Genomic DNA, 19,443 nt, shown 5'->3' on the forward strand with positions numbered 1-19,443 from the left:
TTGTCTCCTGTGTGTGCATCCACGACGCATGCGCGAGAATATGACGTAGCGCCAGCGTTCGGGAATCCATTAAATGCACACTTAAGCCCCATTTTGAGAACTACGCCGAGACCTAAAGCACGATCAATGTAGAATTCAACAGCTTAGATACGCGCGTCTTCCTCTGCTTGTAAACAAATCGCTTCTGGGTCATGTGTCCGAACGCCGGATCTGCGTCATATTCTCGTGCATGCGTCGTGGAGGCACACACGGAAGACCTGAAATAGTACCTGAAAATAGTCCCCAGCACGCTCCTTGTGCAAGCAGGTTGTCACGTTGGTTCATTGATTATTACGCAGGAATGAGAGTAAAGTTCCTAGCCATATCGACCTAGAAAATCACAACTTTTCATTTTCCGTCGGTCTTAGAACACGATGTAACTACAGAAGAGTCAAGTTTTAAATAGGAAAAATATCTAAACTCTATCAAAACATTTTTTTGAGCGAGATGCTAACGGTCTAATCAGATTTAATGATCTATGCTAAGCTATGCTAAAAGTTCTACCACCAGACCCGGAGATCGGCTGAATGGATTCGAAAACGGTAAAACACAACTGTTAAACTCTAGGGGAGTTGGAAAATGAGCCTATTTACAAAAAACATGGTGTGTTCCTTTAAGTTCGCACTCAAGTATGTTCTTTTAGTCTGCTTAAATCCCGCCACTAATTCAATTTTGAGTGCCACGCCCACATTTCAAAAACCAATCAACAACCAATGGTATCAATCAAAGAGGTTTAGCATTATTTTTGGAGCCAATCACCAGAGCAGTAAATGACATGTGACTGATCCCCCTACACTAGAGCTCCATGCACTGTACAGCGAGACAGACACTGATCTGTGTTTCACTGACTGTATTTCCTCTCGCTGACCCCTCTGAGAGGGCAAGCTCAACCAGATGTGGCCTTCATTGTTATTCTCCACTCACACACCCCATCACAGAATAATAATACGACACCGCTCAGGAGATGAGGAATGAATTCACAGAATTCAGACAAACGTAATGAGGTTCTTTTAAGAAAATTAGTGTCGAATTTTCCAAATGTTTACTGCTCATTTAAAGGGATAGTTCACCCAAAAATGAAAATTCTGTCATCATTTACTCACCATCAAGTTGTTCCAAACCTGTATGAGTTTCTTTGTTCTGCTGAACACAAAAGAAGATATTTAGAAGAATGCAAAGCAGAAAGAGCAACCGTTGACTACCATAGTATTTTTTTCCCTACTATGGTAGTCAATGGTTGCTCTATCTGCTTGGTTACAAACATTCTTCTAAATATCTCCTTTTGTGTTCAGCAGAACAAAGAAACTCATACAGGTTTGGAACAACGGAGAGCAGGCGGACTTTTGTGGCTGTTTGAACACATTCACATGAGAGTTCACACTACGAAAAGCAATCCGTTTGAATGCGTTATCAACTACTTCTGGAAGAGATCGAAAGTGAACAAGCTCAAAACGTTTTCGACCCCGTTTACACCTGTATTTAGTGTCGTCCACATGTGATCCGATCGACCAAAATGCATCTTAATACCAGGTGTAATCGACCTAAAGATGCCATGTTTCATTTGAGAGCTGCAGCAGAGAGAAAGATGTTCAATTGTAACAACTTAAATTTCTGTGTTCTTCATCCCTCATACTTTGGCTACTTTAAATACATTTATGATGCTTTATGGAGATAGTAGGTTCATAAAGGCTAATTTATACTTCTGCGTCGGACCAACGCCGTATCCTCTACGCCGCAAGTTACGCGTTGGTTTTCATTTATACTTCTGCGTTGTTGTCAGCGTCAATGTGCAATTCCACATGCAGACCACTAGTAGGCAGTGTCCACGGGCATGTTGATGGTGTAATCCAGTATCAAGGCAAAAGCCGAAGAAGAAGCAGCTTGTTTGTGTACATTGTCGGAGTAAGCGACTTTTCTTGCATCTTGAGTTGTTGTATCTAATACAAATGAAGCATCTCTGGTTGATTAGTAGAGTTACATAAGAGGCGATCTGGCGCTGGAATGCGTTTCTGAAATCATGCCGAGTGCTCGTGGCCGCTGTTTTCAGTATCGGTGGCTCGTGCACAGACAAGCACTTCAATCGATTGCTGTTGCGGCGACTTTATTCGTTCCGTTGAAATCACAAAACGAACGGCACCCAAATGTGTCCCTGTTCTTGATATACAATCACTGATTAACATCTTTGGTTTTAATGAGAAAATAAATAAACTATACACAGCGGATCTATGTATTTATTCACTGGACTACAAAATATTGTGTTATATAGCAGATGTAAGGATGAAACTATCATCCCATTTCTGGACACACACACATAAGAGTTATATTTTTTTATTTATTTATTGACCTGAGGGAGGGGTCCTGGCAGACCAATCACAGCGCTTGCGGTCCGCGTAAAAGTGACGCGTTGTTACATTTTTGGAGAGGTGCACGTCAGGGTACGTCGTAGGCTACGTGTGCAACACAGAGCCTACGATGTAGAAGTATAAATTGGGCTTAAGTCACTATGAACTATGAACTTACTGTCATAAATTCTTCCAAATTTCTCACTTTTGTGTTCCACAGCAGAAAATAACAACATACTGGTCTGTAATGATATTAGAGTGAATAAATGAACAGAATGTTAATTTGGCTGAACTTTTCCTTTAAATCCCATGAGTTACATTTAAAGGAACACGCCACTTTTATGTAAATAGGCTCATTTTCCAACTCCCCTAGAGTTTAACAGTTGTGTTTTACCGTTTTCAAATCCATTCAGCCGATCTCCGGGTCTGGCGGTAGCACTTTTAACATAGCTTAGCATAGATCATTAAATCTGATTAGACCGTTAGCATCTCGCTCAAACAAAATGACCAAAGAGTCTCGATATTTTACTAAGACCGTGTACTAAGACCGACGGAAAATTAAAAGTTAAGATTTTCTACCACCAGACCCGGAGATCGGCTGAATCGATTCGAAAACGGTAAAACTGTTTAACTCTAGGGGAGTTGGAAAATTAGCCTATTTTTTTTTTAAAAAGTGGCGTGTTCCTTTAAGAGATGTCAGTTTTACAAGAAATTGAACCATTATCACTGTAACACACTTCTATTTTAAAGTTTGGGTGCTGTTTTATGGCCAACACTTTTACACAAACACTGATCAAAATCTCGCTCGTCATCTATAGGATTGAAGAACAGAGCGCTGCAATTCAGTTCCCTGTGCCTCACTTCAAATTGTGCCTGTAATATATGTAGCAGAGAGTGCCCTTGTGAAAAATAAGTGCACTTAATTGTATTTATTTAATGTGCACTTGTAGTGTACATCAAATCTTAAATGTTCTTTTTTAAAACACTGTACTTACAGATAATATATTAATTAAATAAAAGGCCACTTAAAGGTATGGTTCACCCGAAAAATGAAAATGTGCCGTTAATTTACTCACTCAGGCCATCCAAGATGTAAGTGTCTTTTTTCTTCTTCAGTAGAAGATTTTTAGCTGAAACTGTAGTCCTTGTTGATTCATATAATGCCATATTTGCCACAAAGTCATGTTTGAGAGTCAAAAAATATATATACAGGTAAAACAAAATGAATACCTGTGGCTCCTGACGAAACATTGAGGTTTTTTCTGTACATGTTAGTATTTTTTACTCTCAAAGTGACGGTAGCCATTAACTTATTATATTGACTGCATTATATGAATCACCAAGGACCACAGTTTCAGCTAAAAATCTTTTTTGCAATTCTACAGAAGAAAAAAAGACAGCTACATCTTGGATGGCCTGAGGGTGAGAAAATTAACAGCCAATGTTCATTTTTGGGTGAACTATCCCTTTAAGTGCACTTAAAGAGAGTACACTTTCAGGACTGTTTAACACACTTATGTACACTTTAAAGGGATAGTTCACCCAAAAACGAATATTTGATGTTTTTCTGCTTACCCCTAAGGCATCCAAGATGTAGGTGTCTTCGTTTCTTCAGTAGAACACAAATGAAGATTTTTAACTCCAACCGTTGCTGTGTGTCACTCATATAATGCTTGTCAATGGAGTCTAATTTTATTAGAGTAAAAAAAACATGGACAGACAACTTCAAATTAAACCCAGCGGCTCGTGACGACACATTGATGTCTTAAGACACGAAACGATCGGTTTCTGAGAGAAACCGAACGGTATTTATGCAATTAATTTCACCTCATATCAGACGAACGCTTCAGCTCTGCAGACTGCCATCACTTCCTGTGTGTGAGGTCAAAATTCCGGCCGGGTCATAGATATGTATACGTAGATTCCTCATTCGAGCGATCCACGCCATGATCCACGCAGGCACTAATGAGGTCTCTATGTATATATCTATGACCCGGCCGCAATTTTGACCTCACTCACAGGAAGTGATGGCAGTCTGGATTAAAATGTTGTCATAATTTACTCACTCTCAAGTTGTTCCAAACCTGCATGAGTTTATTTCTTCTGCTGAACACAAAAAAAGATATTTTGAAGATTATGGTTAACCAAACAGTTGACAGCAGCCACTGACTTAATGACATTCTTCAAAATATATTTGTTTGTATTCAGCAGAAGAAAGAAATTCATACAAGCCTGGAAGGAACAACTTGGGGGTGAGTAAATGATGACATTTTCCTTTTTGGGTGAAGTATGCCTTTAAGTGGGTCAAAAAAAGCACTCTGAAGTTCAGCTAATTGCATTTAATATGAATTATAAAACATTTATTTGCAGAAAACATTACATTCAGTTCACACTTAAGCATGTTATTTTAAAGTATATAATTTCCGTAACCAGTGACTCTTTTTAAAAGTATAGAAAAGTGTGTTTAGAAGTGAAACGCATCAATAGTGTGCCAACATGCCATGAGTCATGCCTATGGTCAGATAAAGTTCAGCTTAACGCTTTTGCTGTGTTGATTCAGAACTTGTGTTAATGCAAGCATTCCTTTTCAGCAGTCAGACACGCCTGTGAGGGTCAGACGCCCTGTCCCGCTCATGGCAGCTAAACCCTCATTGGCTGCTCAGGTCATGTGACTCCACTCTGGCCATTCTCTGCTGAACCTATCAGTGCATTGTGTGTGTGTCTAGCAGGAGCCTGAGGAAGTATGTAAAGCGTTTTGTGAGGAACATGGTTTTGTTGATCGCTGGAAACTCGGCGGAGTGAGTGTGTGAATGATATACTATGTGTGTGCCTGTGCATGTGTGTTGATTCTCAAGGGTGTTTAATACCTTAGCAGAGCTATCCATTGACATTCCCATTCATCTCAGAGCACTTGCTCAACTACAATATAATTAAATAATTCAATATAGCAGTTTTAAAAGGAGAGTATGTTTTATTTGTATGTTTGTGTCGTTTGGAAAAGAGTGTACTGTGTATTTTACAGCACCAAAGACTACTTATAGTCTATTTATAGAGCACTAATGATGCCTAATGCCACTCGTTTGACTCATCAGACAATCTCAGATATGCGTCAGACATTATAAATTATTTATTCAACTAAGTCAAATGCTCTGACACTGGCCGTCCTCTGAAATTACACCAGCTGATTGGACAAGATTAAGATAAGCACTGATTATATTATCAGTTGATCGGATAGATGAGAAAGAATCTAAACTGTGTTCCTCTCACCAAGAAACAATCACAGGGCATGAAATCGATCGAACAATAAGTATTGATTTGTAAAATCTGAAAAAAAAAAAAAACCCTGAGCTAAATCCAGCCTAAGTTGGTTGGCTGGTCTTAGCTGGTTTTTAATCTAGATGTATCTGGTTTAAGCTGGTCTCCCAGGCTGGTTTTAGAGGGGTTTGGACACTTTTTTCAAGCTGGGAGACCAGCTAAAAAACCAGCTGAACACTAGCTTGGCCAGCCTGGGAGACAAGACCATCTTAGCCTAGGCTGGTTTTAGCTGTTTTTTTTTAGGCAGGGATATCAATTGAATAAACTTCAAATTGCACGACTCTTGTGAACATGCTTTTCTAAGCGAGTATACTCGTGATTTTGTGTGGTAGAGAATAAAAAAAGCTTTAAAAAAATCCCCCGGATTTCCACTGAAAGAGGGAGCTGAGTCATGTATAGAGACCAGAAGTTTCAGACAGCAAGAAACCACCTAGCAACTGCATAGCAACATGTCAACAACCACTCAGAACATCACAGTAACACATAGCGATGACCTGCAAACTACTCACAACACCTTACCATTGAGGCACTGGGGTTTGCACAGACAAGCGCCACATCATTTGCTTTAGAAATACAAAGATTACTATTGCTTATGAATTTACATAATTATATTCCTGGCACATTAACATCACTTGTGTCGTAATCAGTGGAATCACAGCTGGTTTAACAAACTCAGTGATGGACGAGTCCAGGTGGAGGAGCTGTCAAATTTCCACTGGTTGAGGTTTTGCTTAGTAATGCTGTGGTGGGTTGTTTGTCATTCGTGCCGGGCGGTCAATGACAAGCCAAGAACTGAAAACGTGTAAACGATTCAACAGCAGCATGTGCAGTCTGGTCAGTGTTTGTAAAGACAGCAACAAATATTTGGGAGTCAAATGTCTATCAGTGGCCTTGTGTAAACGGGTTTGTTGTGTGTAGTAATTACATTGCCTGTGTTGCGGGATGCTTTTTGCTGATGAGATGTCTGTTCGGGCAGCTGAACCAACACCAGTGTGTCTGTATAATAGCATGCCCAATGTCAATCAATTAAATCATCGGTTTCTAATTCTATAGTCCACAAGGATCCTGTGTCAAAGAGTTTTTGTTCCTGTTCTGAAGAATCAAACCCAATTTCACCATTATACAAATGCATTAGAGCTCAGTTAAAAAAAATTAGAATACATGTTATATGGCAAGCCGTTTTGACATTTATTCATTCCTAGAATATGAATTCTTGATATCAACCATTCACTTATCACTATTTCACTTTTGATATTAGGAATTGGATAACAATGGATATTTTTGATCTCAGGAATTACATCTCCACTAGTAAAAACGTGAATTCCTGATATAAAAAAATAACGTCATTACCTGCAGAAATATGAATTCTTGATATCAAAAATGTATTCTCACTAGTTAAATATCACCATAGGCTGCCATTCAAATTCAATCTTTGATATCAATTGATTTCTTGTAATTATTGATTTAAAAACATTATGATTTTTACTGGTAAGAATCATAATTTTTTTAATCAATAATTACATTGTTACTAGTAAAAATAGTGATTCCTGATATCAAGAACTCAACTTTCACTAGTTGAAATGTTAATTCTTGATAATGTAACTGTAATTATATTTCAACATGTTACATTTGTTATTTCTGATATCTGAAAATGTATTTCTGATATTAATAATTAGGAGAGTAATTTCAGATATATAAAAAGGCTTTCTTACTAGTAACACTCGCATTCATGATTTCAGAAATTAACTGTCATATAGTGACAATCAAAATATTGATATCAAATATTGCACTAGTAACCACAATTATTGATATCAAAAATAAAGTTTTTTACTAGTAAGAATTGTATTTCTGATATGTGAATTTCAACTAGTAAGAAACATCATTAATAATATTAACAATTGAATCTGAATGGCAGCCTATGGTGATTTTAACCAGTGAAATACACAGATAAATAGTTTAGTATAGTAGTATAGTTTTTCCTAGTTGAAATTCAATTCTTGATATCAAGAATTCGTATTTCTGCGACTGATGACGTCATTGTTGACATCAAAAATTAAAGTTTTTACTAGTGGAAATGTAATTCCTGAGATAAAAAATTGCCATTATTACAAGTAAAAATCCAATTTCTGATATCAAGAATTAGTATTTTAGCTAGTGGAAATACAATTTTTGCTATCTAGAATTCATATCCTGGGAATTAATAAAAGTCAAAACAGCTTGCAATATTTAATAACTTGCAGAAATACGAATTCTTCACATCAAAAATTAGATTTCAACTAGTAAAAACGATAATTTTGATATCAGTAATTGTATTTTCACAAGTTCAGAGGCGGAAATTCAAATAAAATTTTTGATATCAAGAATTGATTTCTTAAGGCTGATTTATACATCTTCTTCGGACCTGCGCCGTAGCCTCTATGCCGTGGGCTATGCGTCAATTTTCATTTATACTTCTGCATTGTTGTCTGTGTCGACGTGCAGTTACACATGCAGAGGGAGTGTGTGTACCCCTGAGGGAGGGGTTCTGGCAGACCAATCACAGCGCTTGCGGTTTCACATATCAGACATACAATTCTTACTAGTAAAATATAATAATTTTTGATATCAATAATTACGTGGTTGGTTACTCACATTTTTACTAGTGGAAATGAAATTCCTGACATCAAGAATTAGCATTTTAACTAATGAAAACTGAATAGTTGATATCAATAATTCATATCCTGGGAATTAATAAAAGTCAAAATGGCTTGCCATACAAGTTCAACTCAGTTGATACAAAGTTTGGTGAACTCTGATCTGCAAATCTGTATTAGGTGAAGACGTGTTAACAATTGAAGATTGATTTGTCACGTTGTGACCACAGAGTTAGACTTAAAAGAACGCAAACTTTTACTCTGTTTGCATGTTCAAAGACTAAACTTTGAACTACTTTAGAATAATAACACTGCACAGATTGAATGTATAACTTTGTTGACATTGCAAGCCTTAGTACTCAAGTCTGATTTACTGCTCAGATGTGCTCAGATTTTATTTGTTTGGGTGTGTATTTTTTTTAATTGAGAGTTTGAACAGATCATGGTCTCGAACTGACCCGCATTCACAAAAGAACAATAACAGACGTAAAGATGGAGGACACTGAAATCAGTGTTTACGTGTTCATTTATAAGCTGATGTGCCGCAGAAGCTCGTGAATTTGTGAACGTAGCCTTTTTAAACTCTGAATACTGCTGTAATTGAATCAGACATTGGCAGTCCTTCATATCAGGAGGTGGTTGAAGTGATCATGTTGAAAACACAACACACACACAACAAAAAATGCTCCTATCGGATTTTTATCAGCCAATGATCATTTTAAATACTCTATAAAAGCTCATCAGAAGAAGCAAAACTTTTCTAAGTGTAGCTAAAATTAATTCACTACATTCACCGGTCTGGCAGTTCTACCAGATGTCTGAAAAAGACGATCAATTTGCATTTTGAAGGTTTGTCACATAAAGGAATATGAGCAGTTTTCAAAGTACTAACGTTTAGCAATTCAACTGTCAGTAACGGAGACACTGCAATGACAGCAAGAAACTAGGGCTGTGCGATTAATTGAATTCTATTATCGATCTTGGCATGTAACGATTATGGAAATAGGATAATCGAGGTAAAACGATTTTTGTGCCACATTCCGTCTAGTGGACATTTCTTTCCTTCACAGCGGTGCACTTTTGTTCCTCCCTAAAAGCCCAAAATGAATGCACAAATCAGTGATAGACGTAAAATGCAGTCTACTGCTGCTAAACTACGAGATATGCTTGATAATCAGAAGAGTTAGGTTACACTTCATTAGGTAACCATTTATTTTAGTGTCCTTGTTACATATGTTACATGTACTTACCATAGTAAAAACAGTAAATCATGCATAATTACATGCAACTATGCCTCAACCAAACCCTAACCCTATCAATCAATCAAACTTTATTTATAAAGCACTTTAAAACAACTGAAGTGGACCAAAAAGCTGTACAGCAAAAAATCCATAACTCATAATACATAAAATACAAATAAAACATATTCGAGACAAACCACAATACCATAGAAACAATACAATGAAACTAAATGTCAAGGTCAGGTGTCAAAGGCCAAGGAGTAAAGGTGGGTTTTAAGATGCAGTTTAAAAATAGACAGCGAAGAGGCCTGTCTAATGGGCAGTGGCAGATCTTTCCACAGTTTAGGAGCTGCCACAGCAAAGGCACGATCCCCTCTGAGCTTACGCTTTGTTTTGGACAAATTCAGGAGCAGTTGATCAGTAAGTACGTCGTAAATGAATATTACTAAGTACTTAAATGTATAATCACACTGTAACAATGACACCTTCAAATAAAGTATAACCCTTAAAGGGTTAGTTCACCCAAAAATGAAAATTCTGTCATTAATTACTCACCCTCATGTCGTTCGACACCCGTAAGACCTCCGTTCATCTTCGGAACACAAATGAAGATATTTTTGTTGAAAGCTGATGGCTGAGAAAGGCTTCAGATAGGCCTCCATTGGCATTCAGTACATTTACACTCACAAGACCCATAAAAGGCACTAAAAACGTCGTTACAAAGTCTATCTCACCACAGTGGCTCTAAAATAATTTTACGGAGCGACGACAATAGTTTTTGTGCGCAAAAAAAAAATCAAAGTAATGACTTTATTCAACCTCTTCTTGTCTTCCGTGTGTGCCTCCACGACGCATGCGCGAGAATATGACGTAGCTGCGGCGTTCGGGAATCCATGAAATGCACACTTTAAAGGCCAATAGCCCCATTTTGAACACTTCGCCGAGACCTAAAGCACGATCAATGTAGAATCCAACAGCTTAGATATATGCGCGTCTTTCTCTGCTTGTAAACAAATCGCTTCTGGGTCATGTGTCCAAACGCCGGATCTGCGTCATATTCTCGCGCATGCGTCGTGGAGGCACACACGGAAGACAAGAACAAGTTGGATAAAGGCGTTCTATTGATTTTTTTTGCGCACAAAAACTATTGTCGTCGCATCGTAAAATTATTTTAGAGTCACTGTGGTGAGATGGACTTTGTAACAACGTTTTTAGTGCCTTTTATGGGTCTTGGGAGTGTAAATGTACTGAATGCCAATGGAGGCCAATCTGAAGCCTTTCTCAGCCATCAGCTTTACACTAAAATATCTTCATTTGTGTTCCGAAGATGAACGGAGGTCTTACAGGTGTCGAACGACATGAGGGTGAGTAATTAATGACAGAATTTTAATTCTTGGGTGAACTAACCCTTTCAGAGCGGTCATAGTTAATGATATGCTAATCCCCGCCCACACGTTAACGTGATTGGATACAAGGTAGTTTGTGACGTAAGAAACACCACTGATTTCAAACCGTGTTTTTGAGACTGTCTTTGGTTCACTGGACTTTTTAGGAGAGAGTATTTTCAATGCAATGGGGTTGATATGATTTTGCACATGATTTGTCTTAAAGTATATTAAAAACACCACATAGACATATAAACAACATTAAAAACTTGATTTGCACCACACGGGGTCTTTAAAACTCTGAAAGAGATACTGTTACCCAAGAGGCTTTATGTGCACACTAGGGCTGCACGATATGAGGAAAAGCTGCGATGTGCGATAACATTGTTTAATATTGCGATGACGATATGACTTGCGATAAATATTCAAATGTGAATATAGCTATAGCCTACTGTTCCCATGTCTTAGTGCTTTAATAGGTCGTGTTCAGTGTTGGCAGTAACGAAATACATGTATTCAAACAGCATTTCATATTAAAGAAAAAAAGAGAATGGAGAACGAAATATAACACGGCAGTGCAACTGTGCAGTGGCGCGGTGGCGGATACACACGCACGCACGCCTAGGCCAATATATATTTTTAGCCTATATTATAAATTCGTTATATATTCGTTAAATATATTATTCGTTTATATTTTTTCTTTTCAAAATGTAGGCTATTTAATTGAGATTGAGGTGTATATATATATATATATATATATATATATATATATATATATATATATATATATATATATATCTCAATTAAATAGCCAACATTTTGAAAATAAAAAATATAAGGCTCAAACATGCGTGTTTATTTTAGTAGGCCTACTTCCGTCAGTGAAACAACATAGCCTACTACAGCCTGTAAAACATTTAAATAAATATCTGTAAATAATCGAAATATAAATAATATATGTTAAATATTAGTTAAAGAAAAAAATAGTTTATATTTCCCCACAGACGTGCGTCATATGCCTTTGCGCTGAAAGGGATGACACGAGCAGGAAAGAAGCATCGTTTTCTAATATCTTCATGTTTTCTTCTGATGTTCCAAAACTGATAGGCTACTTGTAGTAAAATGTGAAGAACGAAATTATCTTCCACAGGGTCAAGAACGTAGGCTTTGTTTGATTATGCGCTGTGAGAGAAAGCGAAACGAAAAATCTCCGGCGTGTATGAAATGCGCTATACACAAAATCTCACAAAACCAAGTCTAATAGCAGCACAAACTGTGTTAAATAAAGTCAAGTTTGAAGTAAAATGTATCTGTCCTACCTTTTCTACTTTACCACAGTAAATGATGCGAATATAGCCTACTCCTAAATAAATCAAACAAGGAAGAAATGTTTAATCCCCTGCCAGAGACGTAAATGAGGATTTGGGAAAATAAATAAGAGATTCCATGTCCAGTAGAATAAAATGGAGTAAGCCTATTGTTAAATTCGGGGAAAATCGTGTGACCAGATAGCAAAACGCAAGCAAACTTAAATTTGGCTCACCACATAAAACCTCGATCGGCATGAATCCATATGTTTCCATGGCTGTGATGTAACATTTAACTGCGAACCTATTATTTATTTTGTAAATAAAACTTTGTGCTTCACTCGTGTCTTAATATTCACGTAAAACAGCTTCACATACAAAAAAAAAAAAAAGTATTTTGGCCGACCACCGCCGGTGCTCCTGCTTAGTTGACGTGCAACGGCTCTTGGGCTAGTAAATCAGCACATAATGTTCTCCTATGCGCTGATTTACAAGCCCAAGAGCCGTTGGCCCCGTTTGACGTTAGCTAAATATTTTATAATAGTAAGCAGGATTTGATGGCCGCATTCCTACACTTATAAAATGCAATTCAATGTGGAAGTAATCCAAGTATTCATAATACGTTACTCAGATTGGCGCATGTAATAAACTGTATTCCCTTATTCATTGTGTCAGGCTGTCTGTTGCGATGTGTTCATCGCGCGAGTTCATATCGCGATGACGATGAAAATTAGATGTATCGTTCAGCCCTAGTGCACACCCTCCAAAACGGACAACCAAAGTATGGTCAAAATGCCCGGCGTGGTGAGTACCAGGCTGAAAAATTCAGCATACACTTTCTCATAATCAATAATAATATATATAAAAGAAAAGCTGAATAAATAAATAATACTACATGAAAAATAGAAGGCTTCAAATAGTCACGAATGACACTGCTTCAAGTGGTCAGTGGTCAGTGATCAGATCGGAGCAGCCTTAACTTCAAACAGCAAACCATGAAACCAGAGGTGATTAATGGAAGATTTAAAACAGCATTTACTCCATGAGAACTGATGAAAGATATGCTTCACAGATCACTGGCTGTAGGAAAAAATGTGTAAAACCCATCTGAACATCTAACAGCAGATGCTCTACCATGAAGATGGAACATTTTTGCATTGCTGTTGGCTTCATTTGGGTATTAAAATCAGACTCATTTCAGTGTGGCTGTGAATTCATTTTAATGCTTCACAAATGTTTTATAGCTCACATTATGCTTTTAAACGGAAAACATTGGAGCCAAATAATGGCAGGCATTTGAATTCAGAGCTGACGTTTAACAGCTCTGGCACTGCGATCTTCATAATGATGGGTTATTAGTAATAAACTATAGACAAGAGTTGGTAACACTTTACAATAAGGTTAGTTCATGCATATATGTTATTAATAAAAAGACTGTTTGTTGTTAGTTAATGTCAGCTCAGGTCCATCAAATTTGGTTTAAATTATGTATTAGTAATTGTTGAAACGTTTATGTGAACTAATAAATGTAACCCACAAGTTGTCATATTTAGAGCTTGTGAATGATGAGACTTAATGAAGACTTTTGCCTTTTCATAAATGTTGTATTATTATTTTTGTACACTATATATTTGGTTAGACTTCATTTGAAGGTGTCTTTGTTACACTGTAATTACACATTTACGTACTGAGTAATATTAATTAACAACATGTACTTACTATAGGGTTAGGATTAGGGTTTGGTTTGGTTTAGTTGCATGTAATTATGCATCATTTATAGTTATTGCTATAGTAACTACATGTAACATATGTAACAATGACACTAAAATAAAGTGTTGCCATATATTTATTTAGCAAGATCCCATTGTGACAACATACCCCATGCAGTGTGCCAAAATGCCCTGCTATAACCTAGCCTGAGAATCATTCTCTGGGGTAAAGTGTGACAACTAGCCCCGGCCTTTTTTTGTATTTGTCACTTCTAATCAGGTCAAAGGTAAGAGGAGATGTTTAAAGTTATGACGTGTCGTGCTGGTCTTTAGCTGGTGGTTTATTAGTCACATCATTAGTCACATGTTTAAGTCTTTTTTTTCCACTTTCCACTTTAAGATGAAATCTCAGCGCAAACGTGTGCTGCAGCCTCATGAACTGAAAATGTTGGGTAAATGTTTCATAGCAGATGGACAGAAAGAGCTGACAAAAGGAAAACACATGGACTCTTGAACTGGGGTCCATCATACGATCCAGCTCAGTGGACATGAATGCTCACACATGCACGTGTCTATCTGGCTGTCTAAACGGGGATTCCCATTGAATTCCCTTTAAAGTCACTGTGAAATCAAAATGGACAATTATAATTTTTTTTATGGAATATTGCAGTATTAATTATAAATGATTCCCCTCGTAATCTTTAAAGGGGGGTTACACTGCCATTTCATGCATTTTTTACACTGTTAAAGACTTGGATTCCCATGCTAAACAGGGACAAAGTTTCAAAAAGTAAGTTGGACGTTTGATGGAGTATTTCTGTGCCAAAAATACTCCTGGTTTCTCACAAGTTTTTGTTCGAGTATGGGCCGAAGTGACGTCAACAAGGGCGGAATTTCCTTGTACGGGCACTTCTCCTGGAAGGGGGCGGGCACATGTCGACCAGGGGTGCGTTTCCCGTAAAACGACGTAACTCACTGCTTAACTACCATAGTGCATCGTTGAAGAAATCAACTAGCTAGACACAACTGTTTCCCGAAACCGTATTAACGCAAATCTGTCGTTCAACCACATTGGTTAATGATGTCACTATGTTGATAACAACGGAACTTGCGACTATAGTTGGCTAACGATGCGTTTGGGAAACGCACCCCAGAGCGAGAGAGCAAACGCACGCCCATCAACGTGCTCGGCTTTAGGGAAGTCGTCAGCTGCGCTGCACAGGTCACAGGACTTCACGAAATCAACAAAGTCACCAAAGAAGTGTGTTTTTGGTTGTCAGGGCAAGACAACCCTGTTCAGCTTCCCAAAGAACCCAGTGTTAAGGGGACAGTGGATGGAGTTTGTTTTTGTTTGTTCCCTGCATTTCGGCGATGATAGTTTTATAAACAAGGCCCAGTTCAGCTTCGGATTTGCAGATCGTCTAATGCTGAAAGATGCAGCGGTCTCAACGATAAATGTTCACGGTCATGCGTTGGAACCGCAGGCGGTGAGTAAAACTTCTTCAAATGTTTGTGTGTTGTTGTCTATCGGCGCAAGTGCACATCAAGTAAACAACATGAACGTATAGTTAATTTATCAATGGAGCATACGATGTATGGTGTGTGTTTAAATACATTTGTTTAGCTGACCACTATAGGTGTCTGTTTGTTTGTTGTAAAACCACTCCTAACAACAATACACAAAGAGAGGGAAAATATGTTGAATTATTTCATATTAAACCTAGGAGCCGTTCACACAAAGTGCACTTCTTCATTCAAATGCGCTACTATTCCATTGTTTTTCTATAGAGACAGAGCTCATTTAGGCCACGCCCACACCGGGGGGGGGGAAAACAATCCAACGCTCGCCATTGACTTTGCATTGCGTGAAGCAGCCTCCTTGTCATTTCTGACTTTTAATAAAAAATAGAACAATGTTTAAAAGCTGATATGTGACAGGGTGTACAGCCAACAAGCTAAAGAAACACAGAAGTACGTTTTTATAAGCTGTCAACCCAAAAAAACGAGCGTTTAAGGACACAAAAGTGGATATAGGCAATTTAGGCAGAGCGCCACATGTTATATTACACTGAGAACTACGCCCACTAGAGGGGACCATGATCAGCGGCAGGAAATATAATATATAAAACTGACATTTGGATATTTGACTTAAAGGGGCTATATGCAACTTTTCACCCAAAATAAACGTAACAATAGCCTTTTTATTTGACCATTTATGACTCAGACATCTCCTGATGAGCATACTGACACCTTGTCCGCTCACAGTGGGTGCACCTATAAGCCTGTATCCTATTTTTCCTATTTTCTGGCGGGTAGGTTTTTCCCGCGCTGTCTGCGGATGTGACGTCACCACCGCTGCGAGAGCGAGCAGAAAATAAGAGCAGTTCTATTTTTTTTGGCCACAGGTGTCAGTGGTGTCTCGAGTTTAAATTTCAGAAAAACGCATATAGCCCCTTTAACAGTGACAAAATGTTTACTGCACACGTAGGCATACTGAGTGCCAGGATCCCAAAATGTACCCATTATTCCTGCTGATGCTTCACGTCTTATTGCCATTGCAACAGCTTATAAAAACTTCTGGGTTTTTGGTTCTGTGTTTTTTAGCTTGTTTGCTGTACACCTTGTCACATATCAGCTTTTATACGTTGTTCTGTTTTTTGTTACAAGTCAAAAATGACAAGGAGGCTGCTTCCCGCAATACAAAGTCAATGGAGACGGTTTGATTGTTTTCCCCCTGGTGGGCGTGGTCTTCAGATTATGACGCGTGTCGCTCTGTCTCTATGTAAACACGCACTGCACGTGCTCCTGACTCTTTAGCTCTTTAGCTCCGCCCACACGATACGCCTCCAGCCGCACTTTTTTTTTTCCGGAAAGACTCAGTACAGCATATCTGTCTTTTATAAATATGATAAAACTAAAGACTTTTCGGAGCTATGAAGGATGCAATGCTACTCTATGGGTACTCAAGATAAACATGAGATTGACAGAAACTGTGTGTGATCCCCCCCCCCCCCCCCCCCTTTAATCAAAATAACTTCTCCCTCTTGCAGCATTATCTCATCTCTTCTCTGATGATGTGTTTACTGGCACAAGGGCGGGGCAACCTGTCAATCACATGAGATCCACCAATAGCAAACCACAACCATCCAATCAATTCCTAATGGACAAAATCAAGCCCCGCCCTACATATTTTTCCTGTTCCAGAAGCCGTTTCACTCAGATATACGTCACAATAGGGCAGAAAAGACAATCACAACTTCCTTTTCATGTCAACTTTAAATTACTATAACTATAATATCAGTTCATTATTTAAATTAAAAATACATATTTTATTACATTTTTAACTGTAAGGTACACCTAAAGGCCTCATGTAGTAAACTGCCCTTTATTTTCCCACCACCAAACACCATCACAGCACTCCTGGACACCTGGAGATTTTGAGACAGAAGCCTTATTGATGTTGGGAGTAAAGACACACCAATCTAAAGGCACAAGCACCAAAATAAAATGAGAACCAAAATCACCAAAATCATGCACGAGGGAAGATTGATTATCTGTGGAGGCTGAGAAAGTGGACTCATACTGACTGATAATATCACAGTGATTCATTTAGGAAATATGCATGGGCGTCGGAACCATTGTATGTGGGTGGGACTATTATATCTTTCTATTATATTATTAATTTTTATTGGAAATAAATGCCTTTCCGATCTGTGATGGGAAAAGGGAGTAGAGTGAGTTCGGCAAAAGGCGGATTCGAACCTCGGATTGATTCGCGTCAAAACTTGATGCCATGCGTCTTACCCCTACACTATAACAGCTGTAAAGGACTTTGTGTTTTCCCTAATTTTGTCTGGCCCAAGCAGAGGTTTAGTGAACAAGGGAATATATTTGTACTTAATGTAAATGGCATCTACTCCAGTAAGATTTTTCTGGGAGAGGACCCACCCACATTTTTTTTGCTTCCGACGCCCATGGAAATATGCAGAGAGAAATTGTTGCTTGAAGATGTACACCGTTCATATACTAAAAACAGAATATTATGTGAGTTCTTAGAAAATACTAGATATGATACAATCGCAAAAGTGATTAAATAAAGAGGAAAAATTGGTCACACTTTATATCATGTGTCTTTATCTACTATGTACATCGATTTAAAAAAAATATATTGTTAGATACAATGCACTTATTGTGTTGATACAAAACACATTTGCTGCTATTGAGGTGGGATACGGGTAATGTAAGGGCAGGTTTGGTGTTTTGGGTAGGTTAAGGTGTAGGAACGGTCACCAGTGTAATTATAGATGTAATTACAGCTGTAATAACATGAAGTATTTTTAAATATAAGTACACTGTTAAAAGAAAATATGTGTACACAATGAGTGCATTGTATCAAATGATTAATTTACATGTTAGTACATTAAAGACAATTAATATAAAGTGGGACCAAAATTGATTCACAATTTTGCTTCCATTATATTTACATGTTGTTGAAACTAACTTTATTCACTATTTATGTTTACATAAATTATGTTCAGCTCATCCATATTCAATATAAAATGAGTTTTGAGTCATTGAGGCCAATACAAAATCTAATTTGCCTTAAAGGAGGCATTTAGCCCCATTGTCCCCTCATAGTCCCTTTAAGGGGTCGTTTAACTAAAATCGTAAAACATTTTATGCGTTTTGGCTGTTTTTTTAAATGACAACGCCGTTTTGGGGGCCTGAAAACGCAAACTTTTGAAAACGGGATTCAAAGAACAAGTTTTTGAAAACAATACGTTATTGTCTTTGCGTAAACTACAAAAATTTGAGTTTGTGCAGTCTATAGGCGTGTAAGTGACATTGCCAACTACTGGCCTGGCAGCATTTTTACGGATCCGTGTGAACGAGGATAGTTTTGACAACGTTGTCGTCTGTTCACGAAAAATGCAAAGAAGTAGCGCAGGTAAAGGATGAATGGGACATAAAGTCAAATGGGACAGTATATCTATACAGAGTTTATTTTCTCGCCTATTGAGTGAAAATACAAATTTTTTTGCTGAGCCCTAGCTGTGAGACCACATCATCAAAATTGGATGCCCTCATTGGTGTGACATCATGTAGGTGGGCGGGGCAGGCATCAAACAGGAAGTTGAGAGCTTTTGCTGGTTTTCTTAATAAGATCATAAAAATGTCATAAATACTTTTTTACACAAACCTTTGATTGAAACATGAATATGATGCACAGCTGCAGCAAAATCAGTAAAAATGTGTTCATTTAATGTTTCGATTTTCAGAATTTTATTTTGTCCCATCCACCCAAACACAGATAGGACAGCATGATTTCGGGTGATTTGGACACTGCTCAAAGGCTTAGCTAATTCAAAAGACAGCTGAAAACCCATCTCTTCCGAGAGCAGTCTTTATCTTTAAAAAAAAAACTATTTTCCTCATTTCCCTCCCCATTCTAGCTTATGCTAAGTAATATCC

At 37.9% G+C, this 19,443-nt stretch overlaps 1 protein-coding gene across 1 annotated transcript in view; it reads right to left on the minus strand.

Annotated features, from left to right (window-relative positions):
• cers2b (ceramide synthase 2b) overlaps positions 1-19,443 on the minus strand; it is a 45,584-nt gene that overhangs the window by 24,281 nt on the left and 1,860 nt on the right. The gene's annotated exons all lie outside the window — the stretch shown is intronic.

Source organism: Gobio gobio (assembly GCF_949357685.1).
Source record: "Gobio gobio genome assembly, chromosome: 15".
Lineage (NCBI taxonomy): Eukaryota > Metazoa > Chordata > Actinopteri > Cypriniformes > Gobionidae > Gobio > Gobio gobio.